General features: G+C 41.0%; 1 protein-coding gene across 2 annotated transcripts in view; it reads right to left on the minus strand.

Moving 5' to 3' along the window:
- Positions 1 to 12,357, minus strand: part of sfl (N-deacetylase and N-sulfotransferase sfl) — a 241,618-nt gene that overhangs the window by 146,556 nt on the left and 82,705 nt on the right. Inside the window, exon 4 of one of the 2 annotated variants that reach the window (XM_034327843.2) lies at positions 6,033 to 6,112. The exons of the other annotated variant lie outside the window; for it this stretch is intronic. The gene's annotated coding sequence lies outside the window, so the exon portion shown is untranslated. The remainder of the gene's footprint in view (positions 1 to 6,032; positions 6,113 to 12,357) is intronic. 2 annotated transcript variants of the gene reach the window in all.

The following is a 12,357-nucleotide window of genomic DNA, read 5'->3' on the forward strand; positions in this document are numbered from 1 at the left end:
GCCTGGACGCGGGTTGGAGGGTACCGGCGACGAGGGGGGAGGGATGAAACATCCCCCGATTGGAGCAACGGGAACGCTGGCAACGAGCGAAAGGGTAGGAAATTCCGAGCGGCGCTTTTTAACGGGCCAGACGTATCAGCCGGAACGATTTTCCCGGGGGAACGAGCATTGACAAGCTGGTAATTAGAAGCGATCTGTCGCGATTCCGTAATCGCGACGTCGAACAACCCAATCCTTCCGGCTCTCCACAGGATGCTGGGAACGATCCTGTTCGAAAGTGCCGCTGATCATGAGCCTCGCAATGCGACGGATCATTCGTGAATGTAGGACGTTACTACAGTAGGTGATCAAATTATTGGAGCCATGGTATGAAAAATGGGCTTAATCAACAATTCTCCATTATTAATATACAAAAAGATACTTTGAAAAAGAAAAATTGTATTTCGTAACGCCGCCTTTTTAAGTAATTCATTTTGGTTGCTTTATTTCTAGCTCATACTTCTATCAAACGTTCAATCAATTGACATTTATTACTAATAATAAATATTTCCATAAATTTTCAACTTTGTATCATAATTTTACAGGTATCAGTAAAAAACTCTGTTTAATTCGGTTCTCATTTAAGAATTAATGATATTTATGGAAAACCATCAATTTATGCGAGAGGCTTTAATAATTTCATTACCCACTGTATGTAGGGAATGCGAATGTTGCATGGTTGCACGAGTTGTAGAAGATTAAAGGGATGCAGTGCTTCTCGGATGTATGAATGCTTTCAACTTGAATGCATTATATGATGTTGAATCATCTATAAAGTTACAAGCAAGCTGGGTTGCTGATAGAAATTGAAATTTTGTTATCTTTTCATTATAATCCGTCATTCCGCAGTTACTCGAGAAGTTGAATTTCTATGTCCCAAATAAGAAGTTTCGTATTACTTCTCTGTTTTACTCGTGTTATTATAACCCTAATTTAATTTTCTTAAATCCTGTTAACCGCATATGTCATCTAACGAATCATTATTGCTATTGTATTGATTTCTTCTCCGGATCGACCACTATTTAAAAATCATCTTGTTCCAACTCCGGAAATTCTAATGATTCACTATTGTAATTGTAACCGCACTGTACACTAAAGGGATGTTTTCCCGTATACAAGGAAGTAAATAAATAGAGTGTTTCAACCCTTTCAATAAACCAACCCTAACTTGGTATTTTATTTTCCCTCGCACCATCAATCTTTTAAATCCTTCGTGCAAATCGCGAAATGCAACAAATTCAGTGTTCTCTCTTGTACAGAAGTATCATCCATTACTAAAGTGAAACCGAAAGAAGAAGAGGCAGAAGAAGTTCTTTACACCGGCATCGAGCAACGATCCATCTGTCGCCGAGTAACTTTCTCCATTCCAAAGGCTTGAGATTCATGGAATAAGAGATAAGAATCGTCGACTGGTGCGCTTGTCTGAGCCTACTGTGCCTAAACGTTCCCCTTTAAATGCAAATCCAACGAGATTACACGGCTACGATTCATCCCTCCCTCCGGTAGGTACGGCGGAGGGTTGGATCGCGCGCGACGTATATCAGTCGCCTTATCAGGGACGATAGCAACGTGGAGCATTAAGCAAATTGTTTTTGGCTGGTTGGTAAGCTTGTTTTTCCGGGCACCGGGCAATCGGAACCGGCGACGTCGCGTTCTTGCGAGAATCCTCATAATTTCGTTCATCCCTTCCCGGGGACAATGGAGCCACCCTCGATAAGGGTAGAGAAGAAACCCGAGGAAAATTCAACGTAGTCTTTTTTATTTCCATCTCTAATTCATCTTTCTCGAAGTTTCGTCCAACTGCTTATGATAATCAAATTACAGTAAAAGCTGGATATATGCAACAAACATTGGGACCCAGACGTTGCATATATCCAGCTGAGGTGTCGAATCTGGGCACTTAATGTTTCATATATCCAGCCGAGGTGTCGATTCTGGACATTTAATGTTTCATATATCCAGTCGAGGTGTCGATTCTGCGTCCGTACACATCGTTTGTATTCAGCCGCGATACCTATTCTACGTTCGTACACAACATGCAACGTGTTGCATTTTAGTCAGTAATAGTTGGTATCATTTTAATCAGAAAAATCTCACAAATGTTAGTAAAAGTTTCATTAAGAAAAAGTTAAAAATAAAAAAGTTTTATCGGTTCGCTTAGGGGGATCCCCCCAAGTGGAGGGGATAGCGATGTTGCATATATCCGGCCAATCTTTCGTTGCATATATCCAGCTTTTACTGTACATATTTTCTTGTAATCGAGAAATTATAGCACTGTTGTCACGATTGACGTAGATAAAGTTGTGTAATTAAAAGCAAACGTTTTATCGCTTGTGCAAGCAGAAGAGATGCCGTTTCCCGGATGAACGTTTCATCAAGTATGGAGTCGATTGCGCAGTTTTCGAAGGATCGTCAACGAGGCGACATCATTACGCCAACGTCACTTACGTCACAGACACTTGAGCGTGCCGATAACGCGGCAGCGGGAGGTGCAACTTGACCCAGTTGTCTGATTCGCCCTGCATAATCGACTGCTTGTCGATCCTCTTGGACGTTTACTTCCTCTCTGGCGAGCAATCACGCGAGAAACTGCCAGGTTACATGGCTTACATGAATTCGGAATAGCGTGTCTATAAAGTTTATACTCCCCCCCCCCCCCCCCCCCCCCCCCCCCAACCCTGGCTGAACGATCTACAATTTTGACGTTGCACTTCCACCGGAAGTTGAACAGCTTTAGTGTCGTTTTAAGTGCAACTTTATTCTTCTTTGATACGGAGACTGTTAGTTTTTAGTCTCTCAATTAATCCAGCTAATATTAGGGTAAAGTTGTTCAAGAAAAAACTTGTATAAATTAGGATTTATCAAATAAATAAGAATTATATGTGTTATTCAAAACTCTGTATGATTTTACATAAAATAAACTAAATATTTAAAAACTTGTAGCAACAATAATAATAATTAAAGCCTATTTCTTTATTAATCTGTTTACGTATGTTACATATTCAGATAGTACAATCATCACACACATATTTCTTTATTTTTTTGTTAACTCCAGCGCATAGATCATGCACTCATGCTTTACATTTGAAGCATCGAATCATATTTTCCTCCCTGTCTTCTGCACAAATATTACAAAATCAATCAGTGTCAGTTTTATTAGTTCTTTTTTTTAAATTTTTAATGCAGTTGTCATCGTATTAAATTAAAAATTCAAAAGGTACGACTTGAGCAATTATCCCCTAATTACTGTATTTTAATCAGTATAAGATTCTAAGTAGACGACGAAGAACGTGTTCGAGACAACCGTCTATGATTTGTGGAATAATATCAGAATAGACGAGCAAATGACGTGTACATAAAGCAGGATTGCTATGAAAGAAATCGCCCGACCGAACGATCCCCGTGATATCTTTACGCGACGAATAAAGCGGTCGCTCACTTCCTCGCCCAATGTTTGATGCGATACAGTGAAGGTGGTTGATCGTCAGCGAGGACGGGCATAAAGGTGCATCGTTCAATCCTCCGGCGTCCTCGTATTTTATTAAACGACCGACGTACCCAGGCGCGGAACACACCGGTAGAATCGATAAGTCGTCGAACGTCGACGTTTCGCGACGGTACATTGCCCTTTTGTACCGCGATAGACGGTAGACGTGTAACGTAACCCCAGGTATGCAAGTTTTCAAGTAGCATTACACGATGGAATGAAAATTACATCAGGTTTGTAACTCATTCCAAAGCCCGACGTGTAAAGATATTTCATGAAACTATACGCGTTACACGCTCTAGAAACGTACGTACATTCTTCGTCTTCTCTGATGTTACCGTCCAAAGGGTGGATGCATTTCATTGAAATAACCTGTAATTTATTTACCGAAAGATTTCGCGAGCTTGCGCGTTAATTTCCAGCGACTTTCATTCGCACGGTGAAAATACCGCGACCCACTCGTCTCGGGATCTACCCATATATGCTTTTCACATTTCGCATCTGAAAGCGGCTGTCATGTTCAGTGGAGCGCGCGCGACCGTGTCCGCAGGGTAATTTCGTGAAATCCCGCGAAACACTGTCGGAATATCAGTTGGACGAAAGTTCGAGGGAAAGCATCCGGTATTCGTTGAAAAGCGGTTCCGTTCTCGCGTGGACACTGTGGTCAAAAGTGACTGGATTCGTTGAATCGGCAAATTTCACTGGAACGTCTTGAGAAATCAATCGTTCAGAAATTTCCTTGCTATTTCGATCACTTTTCTACAATTTCGCGAATCAATTAGAACGTCGACAAAATTGAACCCCTATCTTTATAGAATCTCAAAGATACTAGGTGCCGATCGTCAGCAAAGTCCAGGATGGACAGTGAAGCGAGGAATAAACGGAGAATCGGTCTCGATAGACGCTTAACGTATCGAAGAAAGACACGGAGAAAGGAGTAGGGTAGCATCGACAAGGGAGGCATTTTCTCATAATGTTCTGGTGTATGTAGCCTCGCATCTTACGACTAGCTGCTATACTAACGGCCCGTAGATACCAGATGACGCTCCTGGGATACACTAAGATGTTAATTTAGCTATTACTTATACCACCACCAGCAGACTACCGCCCACGGGTCCTGCATCTGCGAGAAGTTGCAAGCAAACCAGCCCCGCTGTCGACGGGGTAGTTTTGAACGAACGCCCACCGGAAACTACTGCCGGTAAACTCGTTGCATGCCGGTTCCTATGGGCCGCGATACGATCGATTCTCGTTCCTGATGCTCTTCTGGAAAACCACCGCCTATCCCTTTCCATCCCGTAAACGCAATATACCTCGTCGTTATATCCTGCGTCTATGGGGCTGTAGAAATCGGACCGGTCGTTTTACGACCGGAGACCAGAGGGAATAAAATATTCTAGAGAGGAACAGCCAGGACGTTCTGGTCAGCTTTCCTACTCTTGGAACGGGGGAAATTTCTATGGTTGGCTGTTATGGAGAACTTTAAGAGTTTACTGCACATTTCGGAAGCATTGTGACGATGAAGTTGCGAAGAAGAATACCAGAAGAGGAAAGAAGAATTTATTTCTCTCAGAATGTGATGTTGCCCTTTTTGTTAATCAGTCAGCTATGTTTCACGACTATATCTCTCATGAAGAAATGGCAGTATTTTGTGTCATGACGAATATATATTTGCTATTTAAATTGTAAGTTTAGAGAAAACTAAAATATATTCGTAAATTTCAATTTTCGAGGTCAAAACGAAATAAAACAAACAAATAAAAAGTATAAATAATTTGAGATGATTGAATATAAAAAAAAGATTAGGAAAGAATCGCGATATTGGTGTTCGACGTGCAAAATATGCGTCGTTCCTTGCTTTGGAGTAGTTTGAATTTTTAACTTTTACAGATATTCGATTTTTCCTAAGTTTTTTGTTTATTATGTATTTAGTATATGTTATTAATAACCAATAAAATTGTCCATTTTATAAAATAAAGCCGTCTTTTTGACGACTATACCCTCATCGCTTGATTCTCGTAACAAACATAGGATTTTTGGTTTAATATAGTGAATTGATAAGGCGTATCAATTATCAAGGAGATAATCGAAGCTCTTTGAACGCAAAGTCCTACACTTTGCACGTTCAAGAGCTATTCAATCCATGGTTTGCGGTACAGGGTAAGATAGTGTCAATTTGATAATTGCCAACAAGACGGATGGAATGTTGAATTCCAGTAGTTCCCGCGACTTTTGTTAACGGTAGATTAACTTGTTATGGAACCGTACGAAACTCTCGTCGAAGTTCCAAGGCAGACAGCAAATAGAGAGTACAAAGTTTCAGTCAAGTGACTGATACAGCCGGTCAGAAGCTTCAGCGACGAACAATACGAGTAATTTTCGCCGTACTTCATCGATCCGGAGAGCGAAGTTTCAGTTCGTTAATTGTTAACACCTCGTTCATTCGTTAAAATTTGCATAATTTGCTTACGGAGACTTCAAGGTTTAAAAGTGAATTATTACTCACAGTGAATAACATCGCCGAAACGTTTCCGAAGTCGTTGAACTTCGTCGCTGGTATCGTTCAAATTAGCAATTAACTTCAATCTGTAAATGAAAAAAATATACTTCCTTTAATATTTTCAATTTATCCAAACACAATGGAAAAACGTACGTAAGCTTTGTTAGGTAAGTCACGTATCATACTACGTAATATAAAATAAAAATAAAATTGCACAACATAAACCATACTCTCGTAAGTTGCTTCAACACCTACCGCCCGTAGGAAGGACGATATTTTCAAGGGACGCGCTTCACAAGTACAGGACAAAATATACGTTCCGCCCTGTTCGCTCGGAATTGCTATTTGCCCCAGCGATTCCGTGGAAATTCGCAATCCAATAAAGTCCTGCTCCGGAACTTTTCCCAGCAGAAGTCCTTAAAAGGAGCTCGTTAACGTCGTTCGCCGTCATAACGACCGCGTGTCCACTTGGACGCTGCCTTCTCCTCGCCGCTCGTCCTTTCACCAACACGTACCCGGAAACCCTTCCTCCGCCATCGTCGTCGGAAATTGTCGATCGATCGTCGAGTAGCCGACCTCGAAGATCGTTAACCCTTTGGCGTATAATACACCCCGTGTGTAATAATAAAACTTATAATCTGTTGCACGTGTATAATTAACGCTTCAACTAATAACCATCTAAACGAGACACAAAGAACAACCTTGTTAGCACTTTTGGTCTTCGGTAACTTAAGATGTGCTTCTGTTTTTCTCTTACGAGTAAGATGACAAAAATTCTGTTTCACGATGGAACACAAAGTCTCGATTTGCTGATCGTATGAGGACAAAGGAGGACAACAGTTTCGTGTTACAACGAGGCGAAGCTTTTTCCGCAAATCTTACGTCACCGTGATCACCGTGTAAGATTCGCAGAAGAAGAGGTGGCCCATTTGGTATTCAAGCTGGTCGTGTCCCGTCAAAAGCAAAAAGCTCGTCCCGCTATCACAGGAATCTCGTTGATATTCTCCTGTATTTTCCTCTGGGGCTATTTTCCCCACAGGGCACTATTTACATAGCAGACGCTCGCCGGTGCAACGGTCATTATAAAAAGGATCCCGACCGATTAAAATACAAAGCGCGACACTCGGGAACGAAGCCCCGCGCCGGGTTTTAATAAATTCACGGAATTAAGAAGGACACGGACGGTTAGCTGAAATTATTCCTCGATCTATAAATCGTCCCCTTGAAATATCGAAACTATTTCTCGAATTTTACGACCTCGGAAGATTTGTTTTCTAATAAAAATTCATAGAGAATCAGAAAGGCGTCTAATTTAACGCGAACGAGATAAAACGAATCATTGAATCGGTAAAAGTGACAAAGTAAAAATTGCTTCTCCATATATCACAATTATCTTTCATCCGAATACAAATCTCCGTTTCAATTGCAACGCGGACCGGCCGTGATCGTAAAACGTCCCAGGGAAGCCGCGTTATTTCAAGCGGACCTAAAATTTTGACAACGTTCCCGGGAACACGGCGCATATTCCTGTTTCACGGTGAATTACGCCGATCGAATTAATGGACCGCGAACGAGGCGATTTCGTTTTGCCAGCCGTCTCCGACGAAATTATGCGCGCATTAGCAAATGAGGCACTATTACACACGGTGGTACGAACGAAAGTTTCCGCGACGAGGGAAATTATGCGTCGAGAAAACTGTTGGCGGAATTGTTGGCGGTCGTCGTAAAACCCCGTTAATCATAGGACGCTTTGTTCGTCCGGTTGCACGCGTTTTCAAGCACCTCGTTCGACGGAAGTTTCGGCCCGCGACGCCCCGCGTCGCGGTTCCGCTCGCCTCCGCGTGAAACGCGATGAAATACGCGCGCAATCAGAAGTCGCGCAGACGGGCCGAGTAATTGGACCGTGTGACCCGCTCCCTGTGTTATATTACACTGTATAGACGGAAATTATGTCGCGTAATGCGACGTAACGTAGCGAAATACTGCGACCCACTTCGCTCGTTCGTTATAAACTCTGATCCTTCCATCCAACTCCTATTAACTACCCCTGTCTCGAGTGGAACATAGATTTTTGGACTTCGGTACCATTAGATGCATAGAATTTAAACATTTTTTCCTAAAACCGTGCCTCCTTATAGATACCAAGGATTCGTCCGGAAGGTCGGCGACGCACGGTACTAAGGGTTGTTATTTCTTCCCATTTCTTCCCAGTGTTGGGAAGAAGTTTAACTTCACAAAATGCAGTCAAAATGAACTTATTATACAAAAGTCATCATGCATGTGTTAAAAGGCATTCACAAGCTTTCTGTCGAATTAGTCGAACACTTCGTGAAAAAAAATGAATTAGTGGCGATGTACATATGCAAGAAATGTCAGGTTCACCTTCGCACAGGGTGTTTTCCAAATTTCATGAGTGGTGCCATCAACTTTGGTCAGGTTTTTCATATTATCAACAATGTTGTACATGTGATCAAAAAAATAAAAGTTTTTTATTTTTTCACCAGGAAACTCCCAACGTTGCGCCAGCGCAACATTATGTGTGGTGCAAATGACAACACATACTGCTAGTTTTTAATATTTATAATGTTATTTCAATTATTTTAAAGCGAAATTAATGATAAAATACCATATTTTTTCACAATTTTTATTTCTGGCAAGAAATGGGTTAAAAAGAATCAAGCTCATCTTCAAAGAGGTTAAATTTACGTTCGTAACAACGGAAAGGATGTTAAGATACATTGCAGCCATTTCGAGTATAAGGAGTTATGTTGAGAGTGTTAAGTAGAGCCAGGTTTATGATCCCATTTTTAAGGAAAACAAGTTTGGAGTAGATTATTAGTTTATGACCGAGAGAGGAACATCCTTAATAAAAATTTCTCCTGTTTAGTGTAATTGTAAAATTTTCAGGGAACGAAGAGACGAATCGTCCTTCTGGAGGAACCAGAAAAAAAGTAGGGACAAAAGAAACAGCGAGATCAACAGGAGGGAAAATAGCGTCGAGGATGAAGAGAAAAGGATGAAAAGACGTGGAGTACGACTGTTTGAATTCTCGATTGCTGGTTTCTGGATCAAGATGAAGAAATCGGCTCGGGGCGAACTAGCTGTTGGAATCGAGATTCATCTGCTTCCGGTAACATTGTTCTCGCGTCGCGAGATGGTTGGATAAGGATCGATTTCAAGAGCAAGCGAGGACCGGAAATGAGGCAGAACCGGCTGTTCCGAAAGCCATGGGAAACTTGCCCGATAATTGACCCGAAGTCGTGGAAAATTCGTGCGGCGATCATCGTTTCCGATTCTATAACAGGTGTCGACCGTAGCCTCTTTCTTCGACTCGGTAAAAATTTCAATTCCCCATTGTACGAATCGGGAATTCGATTTTACTCGCTGTTCCGCCCAATTACTCGCCGTCGTCCTACGATTCTCTTGCATTTAATTATTTCTTTCCCGCGCCGTTTCACCGCGACGACGTTAAACTTTCACGAGGCGCTCTTCTTTCTTTTTTTTTTTTTTTAGCTCGTGCTTGCAGCACTTTGCACCGACGCGCTACAGGTGCGAGTGCTTGAATGGAACGCGCGGCCACTTCCGGCTCCTTGTGTTTCTTTAATGAAAACGGATATCGATCTCGCCGCTTCGAACACTGGATTCATCGTTCTCAAACGATTCGAGTGTGAATTGCAGTTGATGCTGCGTCTAATTAATGGTTGACACGAATAAGAAACCATGAATGTTGTAAAATAAAACTATAAATACAGAAGTTAATTTAGGAAATATGCAAAAATCTATCATGAATAAAATCTTTAGGGAAAAAATAATTGACTGATTTATTAATCTAACGCCTTTTATTATCATTTTCAATCGCTAGCGTAACTTTAATAAAGTTTCGAATTTCCTAATTGTCCCGTCAAGATAATTAAAATACTTCGATCAAGGACCGTCAGAATAATAACCGCGGAACGTCGAGGTACAGGTTGAAGAATAGCGATCGTTTTAAATAAACCGAGGATTCTTCAGCGTGCGTTAAATCGTCTGTCGCGAGACGCTTTAAAAACCTTACCATTTGTAACGTCACGACGAAGACGTTCTTCCCGGTAACGAGAAAAGATGCCTCGTAAGAAAGACATTCGAGATGTCTCGCGATTAATTCGAAAGGTTCGCGAAAAAAGAAACTCTGAATCCTTCGCCATTCTATTCTTCGTTTCCTTTTAATGCTCTCTTTAAAGCGACGCCGTTCGTGTCGCGACGAGGCGACGATTATCGAGAACGAGCTATTTATCGAAATTCGGTTCGTCGCGTCGATGGGAAACATAATTGCGCTCGCGAAGGTTAATTTTATGGCAGATTGAAAATGGTCGTTGAAAGGGAACAAACTTGCTAATTAACTCTTACGACTTGTTAATACTCTTAAAACGAGACACTTGCAAACTTAATTCAAATTCAGATTCTCATAGCCTAAATATTACTCCCTCTGTTCCATAATAATAGTAGCAGTTGATGAATTTAATTTGTCCTATAATAGTAGCAAAAGAAAATAAATATAGAACGCAACATTTATTATCAAAAAACTAGATTAAATTAAACAATAAATTAAAAATATTAGTCCTAATTTTTATTTTGAGTGTTCAGATAGTTTCTGGATTTTTCAATAATTTCGTTACTGCATTTTAAACTTGCAGGTAGGATCCCTTGGCTGCGAAGCTTTGCTTTCCCTATTTGCGTGAGCTTAAAATCTGGATCAAAAACTAACAAGAACTGGACAATCGCAATTCGATCTTTGCTTGAAAACTCTCTTTTTTTCATCTTACTTTTACAATAGGTTGATATTCAATTGAAATAAAACAATCGATTTCGATCAGCGGATGAAATTAGAAAAATAATTATAATTCGTAATAATTAGGTTAATCTAAAAATTGAAAGATGTGTGAAAACAAATGACATTCGCCAATAATTTTCGTTTAAATATTCATTTGCTACCATTATTATGGGGCAAAGGGAGTATTAAAGAATACAACGTTGCCTACTGTTAGAAGTAAATAATAAAAAAAGAAAAATTCTAATTCTTTTCAATGCCTATTCTCGAGATAGAAATGCGGCAAAGAATCACGGACGACTGACAAGCAATTTGAAAGTCGAGAAAAGCGATTCCAGATTCTGGAAGAACAATCTTGTCCGCTGTTCTTTCACGAAACTCTTCGTTCATGCACGAGTTCGCGCGGCGACAAACAAAGTCGATAGCTCATTAGATTCCAGAACGAGCAGAAGAAATCCTCGTCGAGGACGTGACCACGGCCAAACCTCTGTCTTTCATTCTAATTTCGAATCAGACAGTCTCCACGGATTCCCGTTTTTCCCGTGTCGCTCACTTTTTATCGTTCGAATCGAACGTCTCGTTCAACGCGCGAATGTCGATGAGCTTATCCCACTTCCTACGTCTCCTTGTTTTTCCAGTCACCTTTTGAAAATTCCATCCCTGTCCGTCGACTTTCCTCCTTCTTACGAACGTGCAATTAGTCGCAAATAAAAGAATCACTGAACACGATTGATTTTAATTCAAGAAAGCTCGGATAGAATTGATAGAAGCTGCTGCTTGGAGGAAAATCAACCATGTTTTACTTTTGTTATATTTCTGAAAATGTAATTAAAAGGTAAAGAGCAACGAAAGTAATGATTGAGAGGGATGAAGCGTTATTGTCGAAAGTGGGCCTTGTGGGGTTTAAGCCTCAGCTTATACCGGCGGTGTTAAAGGGCGCAAATTGCGCTAAAAATAAATCCACCCCCCAAATGGCGCTGGGTATGGATAAACTGTTCACTCATCGGGGCTTGCCAAGACCCAACACTTGATTCCTTGTCGGCGTAAGAAATGTTGATATAGGGACGAAAAAGCTGACCTGAGTGGGTTAGCGACTGCACCCACCAGGCGTCTTGCGCCCATTCGAGAGGGATGAAGCGTTATGTCGCGAGGTCGAAGAAGAAAATCACGGGGATCGCAGGCGAAGAATCCTCGAATCCTCTCGAGGAACGCTTCTTCTCCGCCAGTAGGAAACGTTGAAACGCTTGAGCCGTGGAGATTAAACGTCCTTCCGCTACTGTAACGGGGTACTTAGATCGTGGAAAAGATCTCGAGGCTATTTCAACGCTCCCAGCGTTCGATTTCAACAGTGATTTTCGAGAAATAATTTTTAACAGAAAATACAACCGACTTCGAGGTGCGTTAAAAAGCGTAAAATAATTTATATTTCTAATAAAGTTATAATAAAACTTATTTAATCGTTAAATAGTATCGAACTTAAAAAATTTGATTTGATTAAAAAATTTCACGAGAACCTTTGCTGAA

Source organism: Osmia lignaria, chromosome 2 (assembly GCF_051020975.1).
Source record: "Osmia lignaria lignaria isolate PbOS001 chromosome 2, iyOsmLign1, whole genome shotgun sequence".
Taxonomy (NCBI): Eukaryota; Metazoa; Arthropoda; class Insecta; order Hymenoptera; family Megachilidae; genus Osmia; species Osmia lignaria.